The sequence below is a fragment of the Rhagoletis pomonella genome, unplaced genomic scaffold (assembly GCF_013731165.1).
Source record: "Rhagoletis pomonella isolate Grant_MI unplaced genomic scaffold, Rhpom_1.0 Rhpom_scaffold_00002, whole genome shotgun sequence".
NCBI classification, from domain to species: domain Eukaryota; kingdom Metazoa; phylum Arthropoda; class Insecta; order Diptera; family Tephritidae; genus Rhagoletis; species Rhagoletis pomonella.
In genome coordinates, this window is record NW_023458556.1 from 115,161,267 (window position 1) to 115,183,446 (window position 22,180).

The 22,180-nt window shown below is 33.0% G+C and overlaps 1 protein-coding gene across 1 annotated transcript in view; it reads left to right on the forward strand.

The window, feature by feature from the left end:
- The window catches only part of LOC118734369 (inositol hexakisphosphate and diphosphoinositol-pentakisphosphate kinase), a 187,784-nt gene that overhangs the window by 120,293 nt on the left and 45,311 nt on the right, over window positions 1–22,180 (forward strand). The gene's annotated exons all lie outside the window — the stretch shown is intronic.

Sequence of the window (22,180 nt, forward strand, 5' to 3'; positions counted from 1 at the left end):
ATCAGCATATTGCCTGCCTTTTCCAAGGTTTGTGAATCTCTAATGGCAGCACAGAGATCAGCTTATGTTCAACTAAATAATTTATTATCACCATGGCAGTCTCGTATAACGTATTTTCGCATGAAACTTTACGAGGATGCTAAGAAACAGATTTTTTATTCCAAATTTTCGCCTGCGGCACTATTTAAAAAAAAAAAATCAAAAAAACCTTAAAAAAGGGAAAATATGGAATAAAAAATCGCGCGATTTTTTATTCCAAATTTTCGCCTGCGGCGCTATGTTTTTGGAAATAAAAGCCAATATTTCATAAAACCTAAAATGTGGAGTCAAATATTCTGCGATATTACTTTTGACATTATTAAATTCGTCTGGCAGCACCAACTTCGGTTTTCAGTGGCAACCCTCGCATGTTTACTACTTCACTACTTTTATAAATGTTTTATCGTGGTTAAATTAACAAAAATACCATATTACTTAAAAGAAAATGGTCATGTGCATTAAAAGTGTTTACAATTAAGTCATATTTATCTATTTCACGCGCTTTTGGATGATAAAATGGATGCAATTTGCATCAACATATTTGGTGAATTTCGCAACTTTAACAACAAATTACTTAAAAACTAAAGTAGTGCGCGGGTTGGGCTCTTCACTTTTAGAATTTGTTTGCATTGTCAATAGCTATGAAAAAATACCATTCAAGGCGAATTTATACAAGGTGGTGTTGACAAAACAAAAACAAAAATTACAACAGCAAATTATACGCACGTGGACAATCAGTCCAAAGCAACATTACAACAAACCCACCATTTTGTACAAATTCGCCGTGAAATCAGCGGATCCGATAACACCACCTTGTATAAATTCGCATTGATACCATTGATGGGAAATAAAATATCACATAATTGAACTGGCCCGTTTCAGAAATTCTGACTCATATTTAAGATACATCACAAGGCGGATCTATACAAGGTGGTGTTATCGGATCCGCTGATTTCACGGCGAATTTGTACCTTTTGTCAAATGTGTTTGTGTAATTTTGCTTTATGCTGATTGTCAATGTGCGTATAATTTGTTGTTGTAATTTTTGTTTTTGTTCTGTCAACACCATCTTGTATAAATTCGCCTTGATACATCATAATTATAGCAACATACTTATACTTGTATTGAAATATGCTGCTTGAAGGAAGTTTCTATGTGTACATACATACACTGGAGATCAAACGTGAGTGCATGCTGATTTTTGTTAAATATTTGTCGTTTTTTAAGTTAATTTTCTTTTAATTTTTTTTATAAAAATACTAGATCACCCTCACCCGCTTCGCTGAGTGTATGAAATATCAATAAAACTCAACATACCTAACCTATGCCAAAAGCATGATGCAATAATGAAAGGTGTTGTACGTTGTGACAGCTCGAAATCGAACTACCTTAGGTCAATATTGTATTTTGGAAGTACAAGAACAACGGGAATCAAAAAAAGCCTTTTAGTTGAAAAAGTACTAAATTGTATGCCTTCTCAACAGCGTTCCGATTATCAGAATAGGTATATATATGGCTTGGTAGTCTCATAAAGTTGTAGATAATTAAAATAATAAAACTAGGCGTGTTTTTATTCACAGGAATATGATAATATGCTTAAAATTTTCGAGCTGATGAATACCCAGCTAGAACAGTATGGCATATATAATTCCTTATATAAGCCGCATCACTAAGTAAATTATCCCTTATGAATTTGAAATGTTTCCCGTATATATTACACAGGCCAAATAGAGGAATTCATTTACGTGTGATATTTTGCCCCCTCTTTCAAATGGGCTTCTTGTGCGCATATATTAGGTTTGATAGCTGTTGACCATACCAATAATGCCTCATACTCAGTTTTATTAGATCAATTCGTGTTCTCGAGAAAAAAAAATGTCACGATTCAAAAATCTGAGTATAGCCGCCAAATTCTTTTCTCAAAATTTTGAAAATTCTTTGTTTTTTGCCCTATATTTGCTTTGTATGGTATTTTCAACAAAATATAGACCAAAAACGATAAATGTTCAAAATTTGTGAGAAAAAAAATTTTTCAGATTTTTGGATCGTGAAAATTTTTTTTCTCGGAGAGCACGAATTGATCTAGTAAATCTTAGTATGAGGCATTATTGGTATGGCCAACAGCTATCAAACCTGATATAGTCGCACTATATAGTTTTTTCTGTGTTCCACAGTGTTATACAAGGGATACTTTGAGGAATCATATAAGGAATTATACATTACCCAAGTCCACGTATATCCAAGTTCGTGTCATACAGCAAGCATTGACTACTTTTTAAAGTTTTATTTATTTGTTTTTGAAATTAATAGTCTAAGAGTCGGTGGGAGATCGACCTTCACCGATCTGATAACTCGATGAGACATATGTTTTATCAAATATAATTCAAAAACAAATATAACTTGCCTATCGAAAAGTGTTCATAGCTATTTTTAATTAAATTAATTTTAATCCATTTTTTTCATCACCTTAACACTTATTCTTTCCAACTTTACGGCATTTGTTTAATTTAAAATAATAAATAAATTATTCTTCATTTAATTTTAAATAAAGAATTTAATTTTAAATAAAGAATATAGATTTTTTTATAATTTTTACATTTTATAATTTAGCTTTAAAATGGAAAAAAAATTTTGTTTAATTAATTTTATTATTTTTTTATTAAAATATTAAATTATTTATTTTTTGATTATTTCATAGCTGTTGGTATATACAGTGTGAAATAATACAAAAATTGTGATCGAAATTAGAGTTATCACACGGACCTCGGACGCTCTACTTTCTCTCTCCCACCTATCTAATAGCTAAAATTCTAAAACTTTTATAGCTTGGCAATAATATTTTATGTACGATTTTTTGCAGGCAATCCTATATGATTGGTTTTATAATTAAGATATCTTACCTATATCAATTTCGATTGGTTAACAGATCGATGTAGTTACCTATATTTACGTACCTGTTCAAAACTATCAATTGAGATAAAACTTATTCGGTTATCACAAGAGTGAAGGTGATGAAAAAAAATGGATTAAAATTAATTAAGTTAAAAATAGCTATCATAGGCATATTTGTTTTTGAATTATATTTGATAAAACATATGTCTCATCGAGTTATCAGATCGGTGAAGGTCGATCTCCCACGGTCTCCTCTACTATAACGACATATTTCAGAATTTGTAATTAATACGTTGTGTTCATTTTAGTAAATTCACTTTTTTAATTGTACAAAATTTATTATATACATACAGTATCGGTCATATTAATAGCAACCCCATTTCAAAGTGATATTATTTCCCTCTCATGTTAATTTATTTATTGCTAAGAATTTGCAACAAAAGTAAAGTTGAATTTCTAACAAAACCCATATAAACCCAATTTTAAAACTTCGTAGAAAACTACAAAAAATACAACAAATTTTCACCCAAAATTCAAACTTTTTTCTCAGAAGTGTTAGAATTTTTTTGAGCACTCAGTTTTATAGCCCCTTCAATTTTAGTTTAATTATATGCAAGTTTGAAGTGGCTAAAAATTACCTTAGTTTTTTTGGAATCGATTAAAAACAAATCTCGTTTAATCGTCTTCCATATAACGAAAACTTCGACCATATATCGATGGCTGAGTAGAAGATCGACCTATCTCGGCAGCCAGGTCGAAACGCCCTATTTTAGAATTTGATTAAAAAATGCCCTATCTCGGAACTCGGTTCAAAAACACCCTATCTCAGCACATTTTCGAAGTATTTTTATTTGAGATAGGACTTTTTTGAACCGAATAATAATAATAAAATATTTATCATATACATATCTAGTTTCAATATAAAAAAATTTATGTACACCATTAATTGTGTATACATATCTAAGTCAATATATGTGATATACATGTACATACATCTACATACATATCGTCGTTTAAAGTACAAAACCATGTATCAATAAATTGCAAAACCGCGTATAGAGATAATGCAAACCCACGTATGCGAGGTTGCATAAATTAATTTCTAGAGAGTAAAAACACTCATATTTCAAAATGGTTATCTTTTTGTAAAAAGCAATCGCATTTTTGGCTAGTATATTTCAGAAAGAATGGATAAGGATTGAGCCAAAAACGTGTGTGAGCGAATCCAATTTTTAGCAGCAAATGTCAGTTACGCGGTTTTGTACTTTAAGCGACGATATGTATGTTAACAGGAACGCAGCAATCTAATACACGGGTGGAGCAGGAACGCAGCACAGCAGAAGAATACAAAAAATCTGCATATAAATGGTTTTTTAGGTTTTTAACAAACAAAAACCTGGTTTCAACTTACTTCAACGTGTCTAAATCACAACGCACACACTAATGCAAAGGCGCAACAGGAACGCAACACTATAAAATACGGGCGGAGCAATATACAGGCGGAGCAGGAACGCAGCACAGCGGAATCGTCCGAAAAATCTGCGAATAAATGGTTCATTAGGTTTTGAAATAACAAAGAGCTCAAATGGAATGGTTCATCAATAAAGTCAAAATAATATGTTGTAACTTACGTGTATTAGCTCTTAATCACAATACCAGCACAGGTCGGTCAGGAAAACACTAAGGAAATGACCTAATAAATGCAAAATTATAATTTATTTGTAAAATAATTCGGTTTTATTACAATACTTACCAAATTTCACGCAATTGGAAAACAAATGTCAGCGAATAAGAACAAAACGAACAACGAAAATTGAATCAATGTAGCTTGTTCAGAATTTTTTTCTAATATTTTGGGAAATGTTCAGTGAAAATAGCAAAGAAACAACACAGTTTCTCCTAAGGTAGTTCAAGATGGCGGATTAGAGCGAGAAGTTGCCAACGTATAACACCTTTCATTATTGCATCATGTGCCAAAAGCAGGAGATTTTAAATTTTTATAACAATCTTCAAAATATTTACAAACTAAAACTTTCTTAAACCTCTCCCTTGTGATACTTTTTCTTCCTTACATGTAGTTTAGAAATGAAGCCCTTTCAACCATATTTTAATAATTCACTGAAATTATTGAATAGCTTGAATTTTATTGTTTAAACAGTTGTCAACCTTTTTAAACCTCTTTTGCCTGATACTCATATTGTGATTCGCTATCTAAAGGTGAAAACGTGCCAAGTAAATTTTTTTTCGAAATTTTGGTTTTGATGCAGAATGGCAGGTAATACGTTACTACATTAATTTTTCGTCTTGGCATCTTTTCCCCCTTAGGTGACGATATGTATGTATTCAAATTACCTAATTTCTATAATTCAAGTTGAATTTAAAATTTAACATATGGAAGCCCTGCAATACATGTGTTGCTTAGAAATAAAGCCTTTTCAAGACTTCGGATTAAAGCTTAGATTGTAATAACTAATTAAACTTATAATATAACTGTATTTGAATTTATAGTTAAAACAGGTGGCAACACTCTTCAAAAACCTCAGAACCTCTAATTTAAACTCGACTTTTAAAACAGGTGGCAACCCTCTTCGAAATATTTTCCTACTAAAACCCTATTAAATCCCTCTTGTCTGACATCCATATTGTGATACATATTCCCATTATCAAATTCAAGAAGACTTTAATTTTTCAAACAGGTGGCAACCCTCCTACATGTAGTTTAGAACTAAAACCCTTAGCAAAACCCTTTCGATTGATACCCATATTGTAGTAATTCATTTAAATTAAATGAATTTAGTTTTAAACGGGTGGCAACGCTTGTACAACATCTCAGTAATATTTAAAATGTTCAATCTGAACGTTTCTTAGCAATATTTCATTTGACACCCATACATTAATTTTTCAGGTAGGTTGCGAATAATTAATTTAAATTTGGCTTTTCGAACAGGTGGCAATCCTTTCCAAAATACTTTCAAACTACAACTTTTTTAAGCCTCTTGTCATCCATTCTTTAATATAATTTTTAAATAAATAATTCCCTTAATTCAAGTCGAATTTGATTTTTTAAACAGGTGGCAGCCCTCCTCCATGAGTATGGAATATGTATCTATACCCAGTTCCTGTACTCTATCAAAAATATTTTCTGAGATATGATATGCGATATGAAAATTCCGTTTTATGGGAGGTACCACGCCCCCTCGTATAATCGAGATTAAATCTATCTTATATTTTAAGTTGGGCTAAATGGCACCAGTGGACAAAATTTAATGGCAATCAGTTGAGTAGTTAAAACGTATAGGCGTAACAAATAAACAAACTCACTTTCGCATTTATAATATTAGTAAGGATGCAATTGTATTTGAATGTAGTTTTAAAACAGGTGATAACCCTCTTCAAATACGACAGAAAATTCTATATGTTCAAGCTCTTAAATTTGACACTTTAACTTGAGTATAAACAGGTGGCAACCCTCTTCAAAATATTTTCCAACTAAAACCTTATTAAACCCCTTTCGTCTGACAATCATATTGCGATACATATTCTAATTACCTAATTCCCTTAATTCAAGTAGCATATGATTATTCAAACAGGTGGCAACCCTCCTACATCTAGTTAAGAACTAAAACGCTTACCAAAAGCCTTTCGATTGATACCCATATTGTAGTGATTCATTCACTAATTAATTTTTAAGGGGGTAATATTCTAAATGTTCAATCTGAAGGTTTCTAAACAATCTTTCGTTTGACACACATATTTTAATTTTTCAGATACACAGCTTGCGAATAATTAATTTAAATTTGTGGCACCCCTTTCCAAAATATTTTGAAACTACACCTTTTTTGAGCCTCTTGGCATCCATTTTTTAATATAATTTTGAAATAAGTAATTCCCTTAATTCAAGTTGAATTTGATTTTTTAAACAGGTGGCAGCCGACCTTCATAAGTATGGAATTGATTTTATATATCTCCATACCAAGTTCCAGTGCTCTATCACAAATATTTCACAAGATATCCAGTATGAAGAATTCCGTTTGTATGGGAGGTGTCACGCCCCTTCGTCTAATCGAAATTAAATCTATCCTATATTTTAAGTTGATTTTAATGACACCAGCGCACAAAATTTCATGGTGATCGGTTGAGTAGTTCAAGCGTGAAAGCGTAATAAACAAACAAACTCACTTTCGGATTTATAATATTAGTAAGGATGGTTCATTCCGTAACCAGAACTTAGAAAAATTCAACAAATTTTCATCTAAATTTTGAACTTTTTAGTCTGAATATTAAAAAAAAAATTGTGGGTATGTAATTCTAATAAAACGGTGCAGGTTTTAAGCGGCTAAATATCGCTTTGATTTTTAATGATTTTTCTGTGGCGGCTTTTGTGTTTTTTACAGAGTACGAAAATAAACTGTACAAAACAACTCCCATTTGCTAATCGATCATCATATCATTTGTGGTTTTGTACAGTTTTGTACATAGTCAGAAACAAATTGTAAGATTCACTGTCATTTTCCCCAACGAGAAACGTTTGCTTTTCGTTTGTGACAATTGTACCATAGGGCATGATAAAAATATAGCAAGGTAGAACCGTTCTCTCAATTTGTCGGCCATGATTTTTTTTTGAAGTTTGCCAACATTTTAAAATCATATAAAAGTGAAAATAAAAAAATGAAATTGTTCGAAATTTTTGTTGCTTGAGTTTGAAAATGAAAACGTGTGTGTGAGTTTGTGAGTAAATTAAAAAATTAAATTGTTTGGAAACGTCAAGAATTTTAAAAGTGACTCTCAGCGGTTCTACCTTACAATATTTTTATCATGCCATAGGGTACGTTTTATATGTATGCAAACGTTTCAATTACGTGAAAAATATTTTTTTTTCTGTAAATTTTCATATCCAATTCAATTAAAAAACATTTTTATTTTTTTGTATTCAATGCAGCCATTCGTTTTGTGTTTAGTTATTGCATATGTGTACATACATACATATATTTTTCTCTGCACGATTCATTTCGTTAATTGTTTCGTCTGTAACTACTAAACTACTGTAGTGTACTATCGCCAAAGTGAACTCAGCCGTTTGGTTTTCGTATTGTACCGAACTGTTGAAGTAATAAACGAAACGAAATAGTAACGTACAATATAGTTTATTTTCGTACCCTGGTTTTTTACATATGAAAGGTGCAATTTATAATAACTGGCGTTGATTTTTTTATTTTTGTTTGCAAAATGTCTTTAGCATTTAATTCTACAAGAAATTTACTTTTATATGGTAAAATGTGCCAAACCCCGTCAGCAAAACCAATTCGTTAAAAATCAAGGCGATTTTTTTGCGGCTTTTTCTAAAAATTCAGATAAAAAAGTTCAAAATTATGATAAAAATGTGTTGAATTTTTCAAAGTTTTGTATAAAGTTATGGTTTTTAGCGGATATGTGAGTCTAGTTCTTTCGAGTTTAAAAAATATTTCAGTCTATATTTTATTTCGCGTAGTAGATGAGATATTAAAACATCGGTAAAACATCGACGTATCGTTTTTATAACCGATGTTTTTTAACATCGATGTTTGTTTCGGGACCCTCGATGTTTTCAAACATCGATGTTTTTAAGAGCGATGTTGCATCCCTATATAGTACTCATTTAAAGTATCGCTGTAAAAATATCGGGATCAAATATCGATACCAAATTCACAAAATTAAATCTGAATACATATTGGAATATATCCATATTGCTTTACATATAAATTCGAAAGTATAGACGTGTGGACTTTTCCAGCGGAAGGTCATAGTATGACATAGATTAGCAAAAAATGGAACCGCTAAGTAGCGTGAAGTCAAAATAAAAAATATATTAGACATAAAGTTCATGTTTTATTTGCGCTAAAAATTAGTTTAAAACAGTATTAACCAAAAAAGTTTCAATGGAAATTTTAGTAACGTAACGTCAAGTAACGTCACGTCAGGTTCTTCGGCTGATAGAAAAATCAGAACAGATTTTTACATTTTGGAACTTGAAAATTTAACCTTATTAAATATTCCAAATATTACTACAAACAAATTTATACAAATAGGCTTGCCCAATTCCCAGAGTTTTTAAGTTTTTCATTATTTATATTATTTATTTTTATTATTATATTGTTAATCACAATAACTTTGTTATATATATTTATGATTCGATACGATACCAGGGTTCTGGTACTCGATTCCTAAAAATATATCGAAATTTATTTTTATTGATGACATGCATGAAAAGCCAAAAATTAATCAAACTACAATTAAACTTTGACTTAAACAAGTGAAGAAGTATAGTATCGTCGTTCAAATTTTCTCTAAACTACCTTTGCATGATAAGGAGGGAAAAACGATTTCAAACGATTACGACAATATGCTGAGTTAGACTTAATGATATCATTGAAGCAAGTTGGTTTTATTGGTTTTGTCAATGATTCTATTTTTAGAATGTTTAACTTTTAGGTGTGCTCGTCCTTAAGTTATTTGTTTTTTGTTATTTTATGGCCTTGTAACAATTATATTCAACAATTTTTATTGAGCTTGAGGCCGTTTTTTAACGAAAAACTATTGTGGAAAAGCAACAATAATTTATTTAGTTTGGTAGAAATCGATGAAGTGGTTACCGAGATACCAGTAGTTACTGATTTATCGCAGTTTTCGTGTTTCTGTTACCGTTATATGGTAAGTGGGCAGGGACACCGAAAGTGCGCATATGGAAACTGTGAATTTAGACATGGGCCAATTTGTCTGCTTTTTAACCGACTTCCAAAAAAGGAGGAGGTTATCAGTTCGTCGGAATATTTTTTTTTTTTATGTATGTTACCGCATAACTTTGGGCCACGTCAACCGATTTCGATAATTCTTTTTGCATCGGAAAGGTAGTGTCTCAGAGGTGGTCCCATACTAATCTGGTTTAGATCCGTTTTTAAGTCGGTTTTTTTTGCTAAAAATTTCTTGTTTTAAATATACACATACTGGTTATGTAAGCAGAACATTTTTTGAGTAAAATGGTCTTGTTAGATGGCGCCAGGGTCGAAATATTTTGAAAACCCGGCGCTGAAATCAAAATATAAAATACATTTATTCGACATAAAATGTATGTCTTGTTTGAGTTAAAACTTCATTTAAAAGCAATATTAACAAAAATATAACGATGGAAATTTATGTCACGTCACGTAACGTTTCAACGTTGGGGTTGTGAAAGAAAATTGAAACAAGTTAAATTAATTTTAAAAAAACTCTAAAAACAACTAGAATTAAAGGGCCATCCACAATTCGCAGAGTTTTGCGATTTTGTAAGAGAAGAAAAAATCAACTTCCATTTTTGTGACGTAACGTCACTCTCTTTAATTGCATATATTTAAGGACCATGCTGTTCGATTGTTTTCATTTTTTCGGTTAAATATAGAGCTAGTTATGTCCCTGCAGTGAAAAATTATCAATTGTTAAAACTAACCAACTTATAGTTAGCTTTTTGGCGACAAAACCAACTTAAAGTGAATTGTAAAGTCGTGCAGGAGTCATGCAGACGCAATCGGGAGTTGGTTTTCTTTACAAGTTTCTATTAAATATCCGCATACAAAAATTACTTTCAATACACTTTTTTTCTGAACTTCGCAGATTCTTTTTCATATTCAGGACAAATAAAAGGAAGATCGAAATTTTATACTATCATTTTGAAGTTATGTCTGACGGTGTTCGAATATGGGGCCACCCAGAGCAGAATATGTAAACAAATATGAAATGTAATAAAATAAAGTAAATAAATAAGTAAATAAAAAAGTAAAAAAACAAAAAAATATTTTTTTTTCTTATTGATATTTTAAGCCCAAAAGTAGTTAGTTACAAGTTAGTTGACATGTAATGCAGAGGTATCCAGGTCTGACTTTTTTGCGGCCATCGCCCCACAAAAGTAGTTAGCTTTTTTCGAACAAAATACACAGTTAATAGTTAGCACTAGTGTTCGCGTAAACAGACTAAAGTTAGGTATAAGCTAACGTCACTCCCTGCAGGGGTGCTATACAAGGATTTAAAAAAGTAAAAGAAAATAAATGTGTTTCCTTGTTTGTATCTCATTGAAATCTGTCGCTCTCATTTCCGTAAGTACTCACTTGAGATTTATCTCGCATATAGAGATAACGTTGAAGAAGTTTGATTCCAAAATAAACAGGTGGCAGCACTTCGTCTTGAACAAGTTTTCATTTTGATTAAATATTTATTTTTTTAAACCCGAGCGCACTTGGGCATAAGAGTATTATAACTTTATTCACATAAGGGTTGTTTGTACCAGCCAAAAGGAATCGAGTTAGATATCGATAAATGTATGTATGTTCAGAATGAAAAGAGAAATCGATAAAGCCATGTCTGCCTGTCCGTCCTTCCGTTCGTCTGTGCACACGATAACTCGAGTAAAAATTGAGATAACTTAACGAAACTTGGTGCGTTATAAATTTTTGGAAAATGGGCATAGCCCCTGCCACTTAGGGTTACACGTGTATATCTCGGTAACCGATCTATAAACTTAGCACAGTTGTGGACCTTAGTACAGCATAGCAAAAGGTATAACATTTTTGAAATCGGACAATAACCATGCCAACGTCCTAAATAACAGTAATATACGAAAACTGTTATAAATCAGTAACTATTGAAGCTAATATACTCAAAATTGATGTTTGAAATAATTCCTTTGCAAGAAATTCGAGTAAAATAAACTTTTGAAAAAAAAGGCGTGGCACCGCTCACTTACATATGTGTATCTCGGCAAGCGATTTATCAATTTCTGCCAAACTCGGTACAGTTATTGCCCTCGGTGCAAACAAAGCAAATCGGACTAAAATTACGCACAATTTTCATATAACGGTAAATTTCAGAACACACAAGACTCTTACAAAAAGAAATACAATTGAGGGATTCACAACGGTATCGTAAGCGTCGCATTGTTGTATGTCGTAAAATTTAAAAGCTTAAGTAAATGTTTAGAGTACTTGAAACCACAACCAACTATTTTTTAACACTACGAAAATTCATAATATGACTTTGCTGGTACTTTGCGAACCCCCTTAATATATTTTTTAGGCGTTTAAAGTTTACGACAGAGGTGGGCACTTTTTTGCGAGCGCGGGCTAGAGAAAGGGAAAAACAGTTTACGGGAGGCAGGGTATGAAAAGTTGCGGAAAAATTATTTATATCTCCACCGACATCATGTTCGTCGCAGTTCGGCTGCGGTTAGAGATGTTGCGATACTACTGATATAATCTTGGTATCGATACCTTGGTTTCGTTACTGGGTAAATCGGTATTCGATACTAATGTGACGATACTATTGATACCCATATGGGTATTTTCTTTCGATACCGCTTTATGTATCATAATAACATCAATATCAATATCATCTTCATACAAGCCATATTGTTCCTACAATTATATTTAAGTATATTTCCTTTGTGTTATCGTTTGCGCGAAATTTTATTTCCTATCCCCTTTTGATACTGATTTCGATACATCGTACCGTATATGACGTTATTTCCAATCCTGAAGTGAAATAAAGTCATATTCAAAATTGTACAAATGAGTAAGTAATTTATACTACATAATATATATTTTGAAAGCCGTTTTTTTTCTGTTCGCAAAGCTCGAGATCGGCTGTAGCGATTTTTATGAAATTTCGGTTATAGGTTCTGGATGCGCTTCTCAATAGCTTCGTTCCCCATGCTTTCCGGGCTGCTCCGGTAATTAGAGCGTAAAAATAAGTTACTCTCTCACAAGTGTCAAAAATGTGCCAACACGTGCCAAAGTGCCCAAAGCATGAGGAACGCAAAAAACCACATTTCGTGCCCGGAACCAACATATCAGCTCTAAACAATGATTTTATGTGTATTTATCTTATATGGCTAATAAACTTACCAAATAACTACATTTTCTAAAAATTCTGTGCTATTTTCGACTTTTGTTTTTATAAAAATTGCTTTCGGATTTTAACAACAAATTGCCCTTTTGCACATTTGTGCCCGGAAAAAAAAAGTCCGGGCTGTTTCGTGCACAAAGAAGAAGACATTTACGATCCAAAAGTGGAACGTATTCGCTCTCTATTATCCATTTTTCAAGCGTGAGGAATGCTTTCTGGGCTGTTTTGGGCATCCGCGGGTACCCGCGGGCACGTGTGGAACAAACCTAATTAAGGCAATTATGTATGTAGAGTCGTTTATGTTGCCACAAGGAGCAACTAACATTGCTGTTAGCACTTACATTTGTATATGCATATTTATGTACATACATATGTATGTATCTAATCTATAGTAATATATATTTTGAAAGCGGTTTTTTTTTCTGTTCGCAAAGCTCAAGATCGGCTGTACCGATTTTTTTGAAATTTTGGTTATAGGTTCTGGATGGGCTTAATTACTTCTTAAAAATGGAACTGCAGGACTTTAAAAATCCTCTAGAATCTAACATATGTATATGCCCACATAACAGCGCTGCTTACCAGCAAATCACAAATAAGAGCGCCCTCTGCTGTTAATTTGTGCGGAATACAGCGCAAAGCAAGGGTTATGTAATATATACATACTTGCTAATGTTAACGTTAATATTTATTCGTATGTTAAAAAAAAAATTTGTATGTATAGTTATGGATAAATAATGTAGGCAATTACATATCTATGTACAAGGAGCAATTAACATTGCTGTTAGTACTTACATTTGTATATGAATATTTATGTATATACATATGTATGTATATAATTACGCATAGAAACCCTGCTGCTATATTTTTTTGTACGTACTAAGTGAGCGCAATATTAAAAGCAGCAACTCTTATCCACCTATGACATAGATTCTATGTATAGCTTGGTAGAGTACTGGAACTTTGTGTGGAGATATATGAAATTAATCGCATAGTCATGGAGAAAATATGGAGCTATTGGGAAAGGGGGCGTGGCACCTACCATACAAGCCGGATTTCATACTGCATATCTCTGGAAGTGTTCATGGAACAGTACTGGAACTTCGTATGGAGATATATGAAATCAGTCCCATACTGGTGGAGAAAAATGGGTTCTTTGAAAAGAGGGCATGGCAAAGTACAGACGTACTGACTTTTACTTATCTTTGAATGTGCATATAATTCTTTTATAGGCATCTTTGTGAGTGAAATCCTAAACCGCTGGAGGGATTTTAATAAAGTTTTGTGTGTGTGTTTGAGTGGGTCTCTGGATAGTTTAGTTTCACAATTTAACCCGCCAGTTGGCGCTGGAGTTGAGTTATTACTAAAAATCTTTTTATGATCCGATTTGGCGAATATTCAAAACATGTATTGGAAACTGTAAAGGCACTCCAATTTGCAAGAAAGAGCTGCCAGGTGGTGCTGAGGTCGAGTTATTACTAAAAATCGACAAGTAAGAAAAGGTTGCGTGAATGTCAGACTAAATCGACCTATTGAACCATTGAGTATATCGAACTCTTGTGTGTTACGATTGGCCCAATGGATGTGATTTGCCAACATTATTATGAGTTAAAGTTTCATTCGGAGACACCAGGGTTTTGCAGTGGTAAATCTCTAATCACCACCAGTTTCATGAAAGCAGTTTAATGAAAATTTATTTTTTACTTGAATTTAATATGGAATCTGACAGAAAAAAAATCATTTTTCACTTAAATTGTTTTCATGAAACAAGCTTTTAAGGTATTTCATCTGAAATAAGTCTGTGTATGTACATACATATATAGAATTTCAGTTGAACAAAGATACGCACCCATTTTGAAATTGCCTCCAACTTTAAGATAAGTTTCTAGATTCACTATAGATCCGGATCATTGTTGCCGCCAGGGAACTTCTTCATAAACACTTTCGTTAGGTTATTTAAGGCGGCAAACGACTACCAAACCATAACCTTAGCCGATGAATGTGCCAATGGAAATCGTAAACGTGGACTGTTGGAGAAAATGTTGGACCAAAATGTTTAAACTAAAAATCTAATTTTGGGCGGGACGAAGTTCGCCGGGTCTGCTAGTAAAGTCATAATTGAAATTACAACCGCTTCAACTAAAAAGTCATGTCTGGCCACACTGTTTCTGTGGATCACACATTTTTTCTATTAATTGACCGTAGGCGAGTTTCTTTATTATTCAGTCCGGATCTAGAAAAGAAGTCGTGTAGTTTATTAGGAACAATAGTTATAAAGAAACAGAAAATAATGAAATTATCTGGTATCAGCTTATTAATATTTAATACAAATTCTTCGCAAAACAATTTGCAAAACTCTACTTGGTTTCTCTAGCGGCTTTATTTTCATGCATTGCTTACTTTTGTACAAATGCGCACACCCAGCTAATTAGCAGAATATTCTATGAATTCCGTGATAAAGACTGTGTGAAAATATTGGGTTTGGATTATCTGGGAGCATATTATCCAGAGGAGAAGCTCGGCCAAACACGTAACATATGTGTAAGTCAACGGATAAAGTTTTCCGTACGTTCGGAATGAATAAATAAATGAACGAAATAAATACAATGTCACCATAGAATCACGTTTTTATTATAAAATTACCTTGAAAAGGGCACCAAAGAACGAAGCAAGCGCTAAACTAAAAAATTTTCACGTTTTAATTCCCTAAACGCACTTAATTTATTGCGAAAGGCACAAAGTTGGCAACAGTTATAGCGATGTCAAATTTTCTCATATACCACGGTTGCCGTTTTGGTCCAAATGGACCAAATTAGGTCCATTTCTTTTCGTTTGGGCCATTGGTCCAATTTTTTTTTTAAATGGCCCAATTCACAAGCCTTTAGTTAGGTTATTATCACCCTTTCACTTCATGCAATAGTTTCGCGTTTTCAATTTTTTCTATTTAATTGATGAATATTCCGGCCTATGTTGAATATCGTCATCGTCAGTAAAAGTGACGATACGGCCATTGTCAGCCATGGTACTGATGCGCTGACGATCGTCGACGATGACGATATTCAGCATAGGGCCGATTGGCAACACCTGATAAAAGCGTGAACTCACCTTGCCACTGATCTTCAAATATGGCATGGCTAACCATCTGTCAAAGCACGTTATAAAAAATATCGCGCTTTCTTGCTAATTTCAAGGTAGCAAAACTTAAATCATAGCATTTAGCACATGAAAATAATATTCGATTTCAATCGAAAAGATATAAAACATCTTGGAATTATTACACCACATGAAACACATTATTATTTAAAACTTTGGATGCAATTAAAAAAAAAAAAATATTTATAAAAACTGAATTGGCATATTCTTACACCTACTAATCTCTCAACTATTTGTGAATCTTATTTTATTGATAATATTTTAAGCCTGAACTTGCTGCAAATTAACACATTTAAAAACAAGCTCGATAGATTGTTGGATCTAATCTTTGTTAGTGACAATATAAATTTTAATTTGTCTAAATGATGCTCTCCAGTCACGTCCTCGGATATGCATCATGTTCCTTTGGTTCTTAATGTAGAATATTATGAGTTCACCTCTGGAACTTTAGTAGATAAAATTGCCTTCAACTTTAAACGGTGTGATTTTGCAAGCCTGGACAGTTTATTTGCCGAGTTTAGTTGGGAAGAGCAGCTTTCAGGCACTGATGTCGCCGAGTGCTATGATTCTTTCAGGTCAGTGGTGTATAATACATGCTTACTCAATATTCCTACTATTAAAAGTAAGCCCTATAAACTCCCCTGGTATACTAAAGGGCTAAAAAAAGTTAAAAACCTTAGAAACAAATATTATAAGAAGTTTAGATTAACTAATAACCAAGTTTTCTATGAAAAATATCGCCAATATCTGAAGGAATTTAACTGTTTGGATAAATTCTTGTATAGAAACTATATTCTTAGGTTCGAAATCAATATTAAGTCTGATCCGAAGGCCTTCTGGAACTTCATCAAGTCGAAAAAAATATCGCCAATATCTGAAGGAATTTAACTGTTTGGATAAATTCTTGTATAGAAACTATATTCTTAGGTTCGAAATCAATATTAAGTCTGATCCGAAGGCCTTCTGGAACTTCATCAAGTCGAAAAAAGCGTGTTCCACAATTCCATCATCAGTCGTTTTCAATGGAAAATCTGCATGTTCTCCACATGATGCTGCAAACCTCTTTGCTGATTTTTTTAAATCCAATTTTATTTCAGATGACGATTTTTCTATCAATAATCAAACATTTAATTTGAATTCCGCACTCAGTTTTGGTTCGGTTGCACTTACTTCTGATGATATCTTAAAAGGAATTTCGAAGCTCAAAAACTCATCGCAAACGGACTTTGATGGTCTCTCGGCTCTTTTATTAAAAAGTTGTCCCGCTCTGGTACTTCCGTTGAAAATGATCTTCAATAAATCTTTGTATTTTAGGAAATTCATTGATGCCTGGAAACTGGCTTCAATAACCCCTATATTTAAGAATGGCAACAAGAATGATGTTAGCAATTATAGACCTATTTCGAAACTCACAAATGTATCTAAGCTCTTTGAAATTGTCGTCAAAGATAAAATGTATTTCTCAGTTAAGAGTTTAATTAGCCAAAATCAACATGGGTTTGTAACGGGTCGTTCCACAGTTACAAATCTGGCAGTCTTTAGCGAATATTGCATCTCAGCATTTTCTTCAGGATGTCAAGTTGATTGCATCTACACCGACTTTTCGAAAGCCTTCGACAAAGTTTCGCACATGGTGTTGATTTACAAACTCGCATGCCTTGGCTTCCACTCAACCTTTCTGCAATGGCTCAAGTCATACTTGTATCGACGACGGTGTGTTGTAACTGTGGATAACGCGCAATCAGAACCTTTTTTCGCTACTTCCGGTGTTCCACAAGGTAGTGTTCTAGGTCCCTTGCTTTTTATATTATTTATAAATGACATCGGTTCTTGCTTTTCTTTTGCTAATTTTCTTTTATATGCAGATGACTTGAAGATTTATTCAACTGTTAAGAATTCTTCTCCAATCCGAGTTGGATAACTTTTATTTGTGGTGCTTAAGATCTCATCTTTCATTAAATATTAACAAATGCTTTTACGTATCATTTTCAAAATCGCGAAATTTATTAATAACTCGGTATAGTTTATCTGAGTGTAGTCTGCAGTCAGTTAACGAAATCAAGGACCTTGGTGTTATCTTTGACAGCAAATTTTCATTTAGCAGCCATATTAATTTTATTATAACGAAAGCATATGCTATGCTTGGTTTTGTGCGGCGGAATAGCACTGAATTTTCCGATCCGTACACTTTAAAACTGCTATATACCTCTTTCGTACGTTCTCACCTGGAGTATGCAGCAATAATCTGGCGTCCGTTCCACCAGTTCCATATCAATAGGATTGAACGCGTTCAGAAAGTGTTTCTCAAATTTGCCTTACGATCACTACGCTTTTCTGAGCCCATACCCTCATATAATGCGCGCTTATCGCTGCTCAATCTAAAATCGTTAGATAAAAGAAGGTCAACATTGTCTCTAACTTTCATTTTTTGCATTATCCAAGGATCTTGTGACTGTCCGCAGCTTTTGGGTAGAATAAATTTTAATGTACCGAGGAGGTATCTGCGTGCTTCCCTGCCTTTTTATACTGAAAATTTCAGAACGAATTATGCCCGTAATGCACCCATTGGCCGTGCAATTTGCGAATTTAACCAGATCTCAACTTCTATCGACCTTGATTTTTCTCTACCTAAGTCAATTTTTATCAATATTCTTAATTTGATGCCCTAGTTTAAGCTTGATTTTTAAATAGTCTGTAAGAAATTATGCTTTCATAGACTGATTGTTAAATAAATAAATAAATAAATAAATATTATCTTTATAAAGAGGAATGAACTCCACTCAATTTCCGGATGTAATAAAAATGGGTCCATTTTTTACCATTTGGTCAATTTTTTACCATTTGGTCTATTTTTTGTCCGAAAAATAAATTGGAAATGGCAACCGTGGCATGGACAGAGAGTGAGCGCCTGCTTAAAGAGCATAAGCATTACATGCGAGACAGTGATCGGACTTCCACCACATCGTGGTAGATCTGCCACTTTTTTGAGCATCTACCACACAAGGTCTGAAATCTACCACATATTCGCGTTTTTGAGTATGTAGTTTTATTTTGCTCGACATAATTTTCTTAATTTTAAGACCAAAAATTGTCCAACACTAAACACTAACACCAAAGCCGAATGGGAGGATGAAATAAACCGTAAAATAGTAAATTTGTTTAATAATAAATTTTTCGAACCGTGGTTTTATTGTGTTAAATTGCAAAATATATGATTTATAAAGAGAATTAATAGCGAAAATGTTAAAAGAAACGGCGAGTTTTGTGAAAGTATTAGCAAATTTCAGTGCATCTAAAGTTTCTAATAGCCCAGTTATGCATACTTAGCTTTGCATGAGAGTTGCACATAAGAATCTGTTAAAAGGGCTTTGCGTGTAAGCGGTTACCCAACGCATAGCACCTAACATGTAGAATTCTGTTGGGTTTTGATTTTTACGTAAAAATGGTATAGCAGTGCAAGTATGCATAACTGGGCTGTTTACTTTTACTTGAAAATTGTCAAAATCGGCAATTCTCGAGTAGCGGCTGGAACGTGCCACATTTGTTCGCATCATCGTGATGTGATAAAAAGAAACGCTGGCAGCAATCCGCACGGTTGCAGAAATCTCTCAAAATATGTTCGAAAAATATCTTGATATGGAAGGAACTGCTTTACACTGTCAAGGAAAAAAAGTGCCAAAACTAACGCAATTTTTAGCAACTTCAATCTTGAACTTTATTACACTAAAATTAATATTTTTTTTTTAGATTCTAATTAAAATGTTTGCAATTCAGGCGAAACCTTGCAGAATGTTTTTAATTTTTGTACAAAGTTTGAAACAAAACATGAGATCTACCACATTTTTTTGAAATTTACCTCATTTTTTTCTAGATTCTACCACACAAATTTTTTTTTAAAGTCCGATCACTGATGCGAGAGCGTAGCAAAGTGAACGCAAAATCATTCAAACGTAATTGGCACACTAACACAATCACACTTTCAGCTCGCGTTTACTTGCGGTAGTGATCAAATCCATGGTTGCCACTCGCCAAAATTTTTTTCTACCAAAATCTCTTAAGAAAAGTTACCAAAAGTTACCAAATCTTCACTACCAAATTCTTCACTTCTTCACTGAGAAAAAAATATACTGAATAAAACTGCTATATTTCACAACAAATGTGTATATACTTACAGTCCGTTTCCGTGACTTAATAAATTCAATATTTTTATAATTTGTGAATTTTTGATTATTTATCAAGAACTCCCAGTTCTACCACAGAAGTTTAAATCTATTTTCTTGATAAATTATCAAGATTGAAAATGCTATTGACAATTATAATAATTTTTTTTTATTAGAAAATATTTTTCTTACAATTAATTGTTGCATGTGCCGTTATTCTCATTTTCGTTGTTGGTTTTTCCGACAGGGTAGGATTATGATGTAATGTGGAGCGATTTTCCATCATCCCTTGTCAAATTTGGTTTGGAGACAAACTGGTTTCGACGTTGTGCCAATTTTAGTGTCATTTTTCGTTCGGAATGTGCCGATATTTGCGACTCACGGAATAATGTAGAGCTGCAAAACTATCGATTGTACTATCGATAGTATCGATAGTTTTATTTTTGGAAAAACATCGATTGTTTTCGGGCGATAGTCGATAGTTTCGATAGTGCCGGTGCACTGAAATTTCGTGATCTTTACTTAAATAAGTGACGCTGTGAATTTAACTAAGGAAAATATTTAGAAATTCACGTTTAAGATGTAATATTTATGCTTACATATGTGCAATATTTTCATTACATATGTATATATTATATACATATTGTTCGGAGTTGAAGTTTCCGTACATATACAACACGATAGTATACGATACTATCGAAAATATCGATAGTATTTTTCAAACTATCGAAGCTATCGAATGGCGTCACTATCGATAGTTTTGCAGCTCTAGAATAATGGCACCGGCACACAAAAAAAAATTGCGTGTGCTTTTAACCGTCGTTTGACTCGTACAAAATTTCGAGTAAATTGCGAAAATTGCAAATTTTTTTCGCTTTTCCATAATTTAGTGTACGTGTCAAACGGACCTCAGATTTGAATTCAGTTGGTCGAAATACATGTCGGTAGGTGGGTCTAGTAAATAGCACGCGACATTTTTTTTTTTTGTGCCGGAATAATCATAACGAATTCAGAATCAGAATTCGAATATGAGATGACTCTGACTGAGAGTGCTGCCACTGAAACTCGAAGGGATTTTATAATTACGCACATGCAAAACATAATTCATTTCTTTCTAGTAATGCAAATAGATATTTAGTTGCAAAAGTTACCAAGTTACCAAACCGTTTAAAAGTTACCACTTTTGGTAGAAAGTTACCAATTGTAGCAACCATGATCACATCTGCTCATATACACTCCTCGTCATTTGAATTGCACACCCTTTCAATCCTTAGTATTTACAGTTTTCCTTTCGTTTAATTATAATTATTATAAATTTTTTGTAAAAATGTAGCATATTCTACGGGTAAATGCAATTTTAAAATTTTTTTTACAAATTAAAATTTAAAAGAAAATTTCTTTTGCATTTCTTGGACAGCATTTTATATGATTTTTTCGTTTTCTTGAGAGATGGAAACAGTTCTCAAAAAAAGGTCAACATAGGAGTGTGCCATACTAATGACCTGTAGTGAATAAGTTAGTAATATTTTTAGAAACATTTCGGATATGCAGTTTTGTAGCCCATTTAATTCTATTGTAATAATGGAAAAGTTTCAAGTGACTCTAAAATAGCCCTGATTTTTGAACTTTTTTTTATTTTTTATTGACGGTGCTGCGCATTTTATTCCATATAAAAATTTTGTCGAGCTTGCTTTGTATGAGAGAAAATGCGCAGCACCATTACCAAAAATTTGTCAAAAATCACCGCTATTTTACTGACACTTGTAACTTGCACTTTATTGTACCCCTTTGTTGACATTTTTTTATCTCTGTATAAAGTTTTAAAATCGGATGCAATGAATATTAAATAAACAAAATAAAAATGTAATACTAAGGATTAACAAGTTGAGCTATTCAAATGACGAGGAGTGTATGTGGCGTACGTTTGGGAGAGTGGCCTTTTTACTCCAGAATGCGTGTGCAGTGGCTCTCATTGGTATACGTGTATTAGTAAGATTCGTTGCCCCCTTCATGTTTGCCCATGATTGTCC